This window comes from Tachyglossus aculeatus, chromosome 4 (genome assembly GCF_015852505.1).
Source record: "Tachyglossus aculeatus isolate mTacAcu1 chromosome 4, mTacAcu1.pri, whole genome shotgun sequence".
Taxonomy (NCBI): domain Eukaryota; kingdom Metazoa; phylum Chordata; class Mammalia; order Monotremata; family Tachyglossidae; genus Tachyglossus; species Tachyglossus aculeatus.
The window spans coordinates 85,178,952-85,185,499 of NC_052069.1; the positions used below are offsets into that span (position 1 = coordinate 85,178,952).

Below are 6,548 nucleotides of genomic sequence, written 5' to 3' on the forward strand. Positions count from 1 at the left end.
CTCACTCCATCCTCTTCTTTCTGAAAGTTTCTCATCCGTGGTGTCATGACATTCATGAGGCTCAACAGATTTCATTTCTATGTTTGGAGCTGATGGAAACAGTGAAGCAGTGTGGTGCTAGGCATGCCACTCGTCCTGGCGGATGGTCTTGGCGATGTTGTAGGTGAGGTTCTTAGAAATGGTCGCTGAGGAGTAGTGGTACTTGATGTAAGAGCATCGCTCGATTTCTCCTTTCTCGATGAGGGCCGTCATCTCCGGGTCGAACCCTACCTGGTGGCACTTCCTCCAGAGCCCCATGTTGGTGGAATTGTATTGCCGATTGCAATCCCCCTTTTAGACTGTGAGCCCACTGTTGGGTAGGGACTGTCACTATATGTTGCCAATTTGTACTTCCCAAGCGCTTAGTACAGTGCTCTGCACATAGTAAGCGCTCAATAAATACGATTGATGATGATGATGATTGCATTCGTCCACGGCACTCATGGCAGAGCTGCCTCCTGATTGACTGAATTAATTTCCCAGAAGGCAAAGGCCCTCATTTCCCTGAATCATTCTGGAATCAGAGTCAAACAAGCTGGGTGGAACCCCTAAAACTGAAACGAGGGAACGGTCTCAGTCTCTGATTTTTCTCTGCCCTCTTTATTGTGGAAGTGTACTGATAACTTTGTGGAAGATCCTGCCGTGTGTTGTGTGTGAGTAGACCCTATAAGAACTTCTGTTTATTTAACAAACTTTGTGAAAGGTATCAGTTTGAATGTTTATAGAAGTTTGTGTGTTTTGGATAGTGTTTTAATTTGGCTCTGGTTTACCTTTATTCTCCTTTTCTGCACGTACGGTAAATCAAACTTTTGTATCTCCGTTCAGAATATTTAGGAATGTTTTTCAGGCCCCTTCTCATTGTAACTTCATCACTGAATATTGTATGGATCATCACTGCGGTTCTATGGCTAATAATGATCATTCTAGACATCTTAAAGGGTTTGAAGTCCAGTTGCTTTCCACAGAACACTGTAGGAAGTTCAGGGGAGGTTGAGAACAGCAGGTCCTGCTCCTTTGAAGAGAATAAATAATCCTTGAAGTTCCAACGTTCCTTCAGCAGCCCAAGACCTTTGCCTTTTGAGAAATTCTGCATTCTACTTTGACAGGAGTGGTATCACGATGATCCTTCCTAATGACTGTGGGTGGTCTAAAACTTTCTCAAGGTTCCTTCTGGACTCGGGAGTCTTTGACCCTATAAACTGGACATTTATTCCGTGGATGTTTTATGTACCCTATGCACACAGCTCTTTTAGGTAGCAGAAGGCAATTTCATTTAGTAGAATCATAGACCTCTCTCAAGATCACAGCTGGAGAGTTTCCAGTACTCTACCAGTCTCTGCTATGGGAGGGAGAGTCGATCAGAGGCCTACCCATTCCATTCCTAGTTTGGCCAGTGGCTAGTGAGTGGAAGGCAATTTGCTGCAAGGCAAAATTCACCTGTGCTGGGCAGTTGTGGCCTGGGAGAGAGAGCGGAGACTAAAGTTTACCGTGCGGAAGAAGGCAATGGTAAACTACGTCCATTTTTTTTTTTTTTTACCAAGAAAACTCTCTGGATACACTTCCAGAATGATTGCAGGTGGAGAGTGAGGCATTCCGAGAGAGATGTGTCCATGGAGTCACTATGGATTGGAGATGATTCAACAGCATAAGAAAAGACAAGAATCACACACTCATAAAAGCAGAAGAGATCCCAAGATGAGTCTGATCCAGCCCCCTGCCTCCAGCCAAATCTAACTCTAAACCATCCAAAACACAAAGCTAATCATCATCATAATAATGATAATAATGTTGCTTGTTAAGTGCTTACTATGTGCCAAGCACTGTTCTAAGTACTGGGGTGGATGTCAGTCAATCAGGTTGGACACAGTACCTGTCCCACCTGGGGCTCACAGTCTGATTCCCCGTTTTACAGATGAGGTAACTGAGGCACAGAGAAGTGAAGTGACTTGCCCACGGTCACACAGTGGACAAGTAGCAGAGGTGGGATTAGAACCCAAGTCCTTATAACTCCCAAGCCTGTGCTTTTATTCACTACGCCATGCTGCTAAGGGCCTGGTTGTAGGCCCAGGCTGTCAAGTTCTGAATGCATTAGGCCCCCAATAAATATTATTGGGAGAGAGAACAGACATGGAATCCCCATTTTACAGATGAGGTAACTGAGGCCCATAGGAGTTAAATGGCTTGATCATGGTCACACAGCAGACGTGTGTGAAGCAGCGTGGCTCAGCCGAAAGAGTATGGGCTTGAGAGCCAAAGGTCATGGGTTCTAATCCCTGCAACTGGGTGACTTTGGGTAAGTTACTTCACTTCTCTGGGCCTCAGTTCCCTCATCTGTAAAATGGGGATGAAGATGGTGAGCCCCACAGGGGACAACCTATCACCTTGTATCCCCCCCCCCAGAGTTTAGAACAGTGCTTCGCACATAGTAAATGCTTAACAAATGCCATCATTATTTATTTATTTATTTATTATGTGGCAGAGCTGGGATTAGAGTCCAGGTCCTTCTGACTCCTAGGCTTGTGCTCTATCCAATAAGCCACACTGCTTCTCCATTGCTTATCCTTTCTAATCCCAGTTCTGCCACTTGTGTGCTGGGTGATCTTGGGCAAGTCACTTCACTTCTCTGTGCCTCAGTTCCCTCATCTGTAAAATGGGGATTGAGACTGTGAGCCCCACGTGGAATAGGGACTATGTCCAACGCAATTTGCTTTTAACCACTCCACTGCTTAGTACAGTGCCTGGCACACAGTAAGTGCTTAACAAATAGAACAGTTATTATTATTATTATTTTTAAAGGTCTCTATTGATTGAGATTTTCAAGTTTTTGTTCGACTGTTTGTCATCTTTACTGTCAAGAAGCTAATCTATATGTCTGACCCAATTCTTTCTTGCTGTGAGCTGTTTACCCAACCACATAAACATTTACAAGTTTGGTCTGAAGTTATTTTACATACCACAGATGCAGATAATTTTCAGCATAAGCCATTGGAAGGAGTATGGGCTTGGGAGTCATTGGATGTGGGTTCTAATCCCAGCTCTGCCACTTGCCTGCAGTGTGATCTTGGGAAATTCACTTACCTTCTTTGTGCCTCAGTTTCCTCATCTGTAAAATGGGGATTCAATACCTGTTCTCCCTTCCATGTAGACTGTGAGGTTCATGTGGTACAGGGACAGTGTCCATCCAAATTATCTTTAATCTACCCCAGTGCTTAGTACAGTGCTTGGCACATAGTAAGCTCTTAACAAAGACCATAATTATTAACATTATTATCATTATATCTGGGTGTCAGGAGACTGAGGTTTTGGTCTCAACTCTTCTATATTTCTTTGCTGTGTGGCCCTGTCCCTGATTCTCATGCCTTAGTTTCCTCATGCATAAAATGGGGATAATAATACCTCTCCCTATTTTATGGGAAAGTTGTGAGGATAAAAGGAGTTAACTAGTGTGAAAGTGCTATGGAAGAAATAAGTGCTATGCAAATTCGAGTTATTATTAGAATAAACACCGGGTAACCTTGTAGAAGTTGGCCCATTATTTATCACCTACTTCAAAGCAGACTTCTGTAAACCATCTGATCAAACAGCACTTTGTTTTCGCTTTACTGTTTCAAAATTCTTCCAACACCTTGCTCTCCTTGGCAGTAAGTCACTACTTCTGTTGTTTTAGCTAATAGAGTTAGCCGACTCTCCATCCACATACTGGAAGGGCGAAAGTTGTGCTTTGTTCTTGACCTCTTTTGAGATGAGAAGAGGGGATTTAAAATAATTATTGAAGATGAAAGACACGTACAGCTCAGCAATGTGCTTATTAGAAGAATAATAGGAGCACAGTCATTAAAAACCCACTGGGTTGAGCCCCATTTCCATGCAAAGGCTGAGGAGCGATGGAAGGGGGGTGAAATCTGAGCCCGCAACTCAGGAGAGACACCTAAACCCTAGCTGCTGCAGTAAAAGAAATAACATGTCCAAGATTGAGCTCCTTATTTTCCCTCCCGAATCCTATCCTCTCCCTCACTGTACACGGCACTACCACCTTTCCCATCTCACAAGCCCGCAACCTTGGTGTCATCCTCAACTCCACTCTCTCATTCACCCCACACATCCAATCCGTCACCAAAACCAGCCGGTCTCACCTCCGCAACATCGCCAAGATCCGCCTTTTCCTCTCCATCCAAATCGCTCCCTTGCTGGTTCAGTCTCTCTTCCTATTCCAACTGGATTACTGCATCAGCCTCCTCTCTGATCTCCCATCCTCCTGGCTCTCCCCACTTCAGTGTATACTTCACCTTGCTGCCCGGATTATCTTTGTACAGAAACGCTCTGACCATGTCACTTCCCGCCTCAAAAAAATCTCCAGTGGCTGCCTCTCAACCTATGAATCAAGCAAAAACTCCTCCCTCTCGGCTTCAAGGCTGTCCATCCCCTCGCCCCCTTCTCCCTCCCCTCCCTTCTCTCCTTCTCCATCCCAGCCTGCACCCTCCGCTCCTCTGCCACCACTAACCTGCTCATTGGGCCTCGCTCTTGCCTGTCCCGCCATCCACCCCCGGCCCATGTCCATCCTCTGGCCTGGAATGCCCTCCTTCCACACATCCACCAAACTAGCTCTCTTCCTCCCTTCAAAGCTCTACTGGGAGCTCACCTCCTCCAGGAGGCCTTCCCAGACTGAGCCCTCTTTTTCCTCTCCTCCTCCCCATACCCCCCAGCTCTACCTCCGTCCCCTCCCCACAGCACTTGCATATATTTGTACAGATTTGTTACTCTATTTTAGTTGTATATATTTACTATTGTATTTATTTTGTTAATGATGTGTATATAGCTATAATTCTATTTATTCTGACTGTTTTGACACCTGTCTACATGTTTGGTTTTGTTGTCTGTCTCCCCCTTCTAGACTGTGAGCCCGTTGTTGGGTAGGGGACTGTGTCTATATGTTGCCAACTTGTATTTCCCAAGCGCTTAGTCCAGTGCTCTGCACACAGTAAGTGCTCAATAAATACGATTGAATGAATGAATGAAGAGCAGGCACTTATGAATGCACATTGTCTGCCAGTGAAGGCTGGAGCTGCGTCCTGGATCTGAATTAATTACAAAACAACCTGAACGGATTTAAAGGGTCCTTTGACCTTCACCATCAGGGATCGGGGAAATGGCTTTTCCTTTTGCAGTGGCTGTCAGGTTCTCCTATCTGCCTCTTGATAGAACCACAGAATGAAATCTATGACTGTATACGACATTAGTTGTGTTGGAAACCCTGGCTTCCCGAGGTTTGTAAGGAATAAAAGAAGGGATAGGAACAAGGTCAGTGGGAGGAAGAAAGAGGGAATGTTAGGGCGCAGTGATGGTCCTTTGACTCTCAAGCCCATCCTCCTTCCAATGGGCCATGCGTAAAATTATTTGCATCTGTGATATTCATTCATTCAGTAGTATTTATTGAGCGCTTACTATATGCAGGGCACTGTACTAAGCGCTTGGGAAGTACAAGTTGACAACATATAGAGATGGTTCCTACCCAACAACGGGCTCACAGTCTAGAAGGGGGAGACAGAGAACAAAACAAAACGTATTAACAAAATAAAATAAATAGAATAAATATGTACAAATAAAATAGAGTAATAAATAAATAGAGTAAAATAACTTCAAACCACACTAGTAAATGCTTATGTGGTTGAGAAGCAGCGTGGCTCAGTGAATTTGGAGTCAGAGGTCATGAGTTCAAATCCCGACTCTGGCAATTATCAGGTGTGTTGACTTTGGGCAAGTCACTTCACTTCTCTGGGCCTCAGTTACCTCACCTGTAAAATGGGGATTTAAACTGTGAGTCCCCCGTGGGACAACCTGATCACCTTGTAACCCCCCCAGCGCTTAGAACAGTGCTTTGCACATAGTAAGTGCTTAATAAACGCCATTATTATTATCATTATTGTATATGTAGTGGCTAGAGCACGGATCAGGGAGGCTGAAGGTCATGGGTTCCAATCCTGACTCTGCCATTTGTCTGCTGTGTGACCTTGGGCAGGTCACTTCACTTCTCTGTGCCTCGATTACCTCATCTGAAAAATGGGGAATAAGACTGGGAGCACCACGTGGGCCATGGACTGTGTCCAACATGATTTACTTGTATCCACCCTGGTGCTTAGTACCGTGCCTAGGACATAGTAAGCGCTTAATACCACATTTATTATTGTTACTATTATTAAGTTGCCATCTCACCCTCCTCAACCAGTATAAACTTCAAGGAGTGAGGATCTTCCCTAGAGGTTAGAGAAGCAGCGTGGCTTACTGGAAAGAGCATGGGCTTGAGAGTCAGAGGTCGTGGGTTCTAATTCCGGCTCCTCCACTTGCCAGCTGTGTGACTTTGGGCAAGTCACTTAACTACTGTAGGCCTCAGTTACCTCATCTGTAAATTGGGGATTAAGACTGTGAACTCCCCCCGTGGGACAACCTGATTTCCTTGTATCCTCCCCAGCGCTTAGAAGAGTGCTTGACACATAGTAAGTGCTTAACAAATA

General features: G+C 44.9%; 1 non-coding gene across 1 annotated transcript; it reads left to right on the forward strand.

The window, feature by feature from the left end:
• Positions 1–1,328: 1,328 nt before the first annotated feature.
• LOC119927548 lies at positions 1,329–1,466 on the forward strand. Its single transcript, XR_005450542.1, has one exon. It is a non-coding gene; the product is annotated as a small nucleolar RNA SNORA7 (small nucleolar RNA).
• Positions 1,467–6,548: the final 5,082 nt, after the last annotated feature.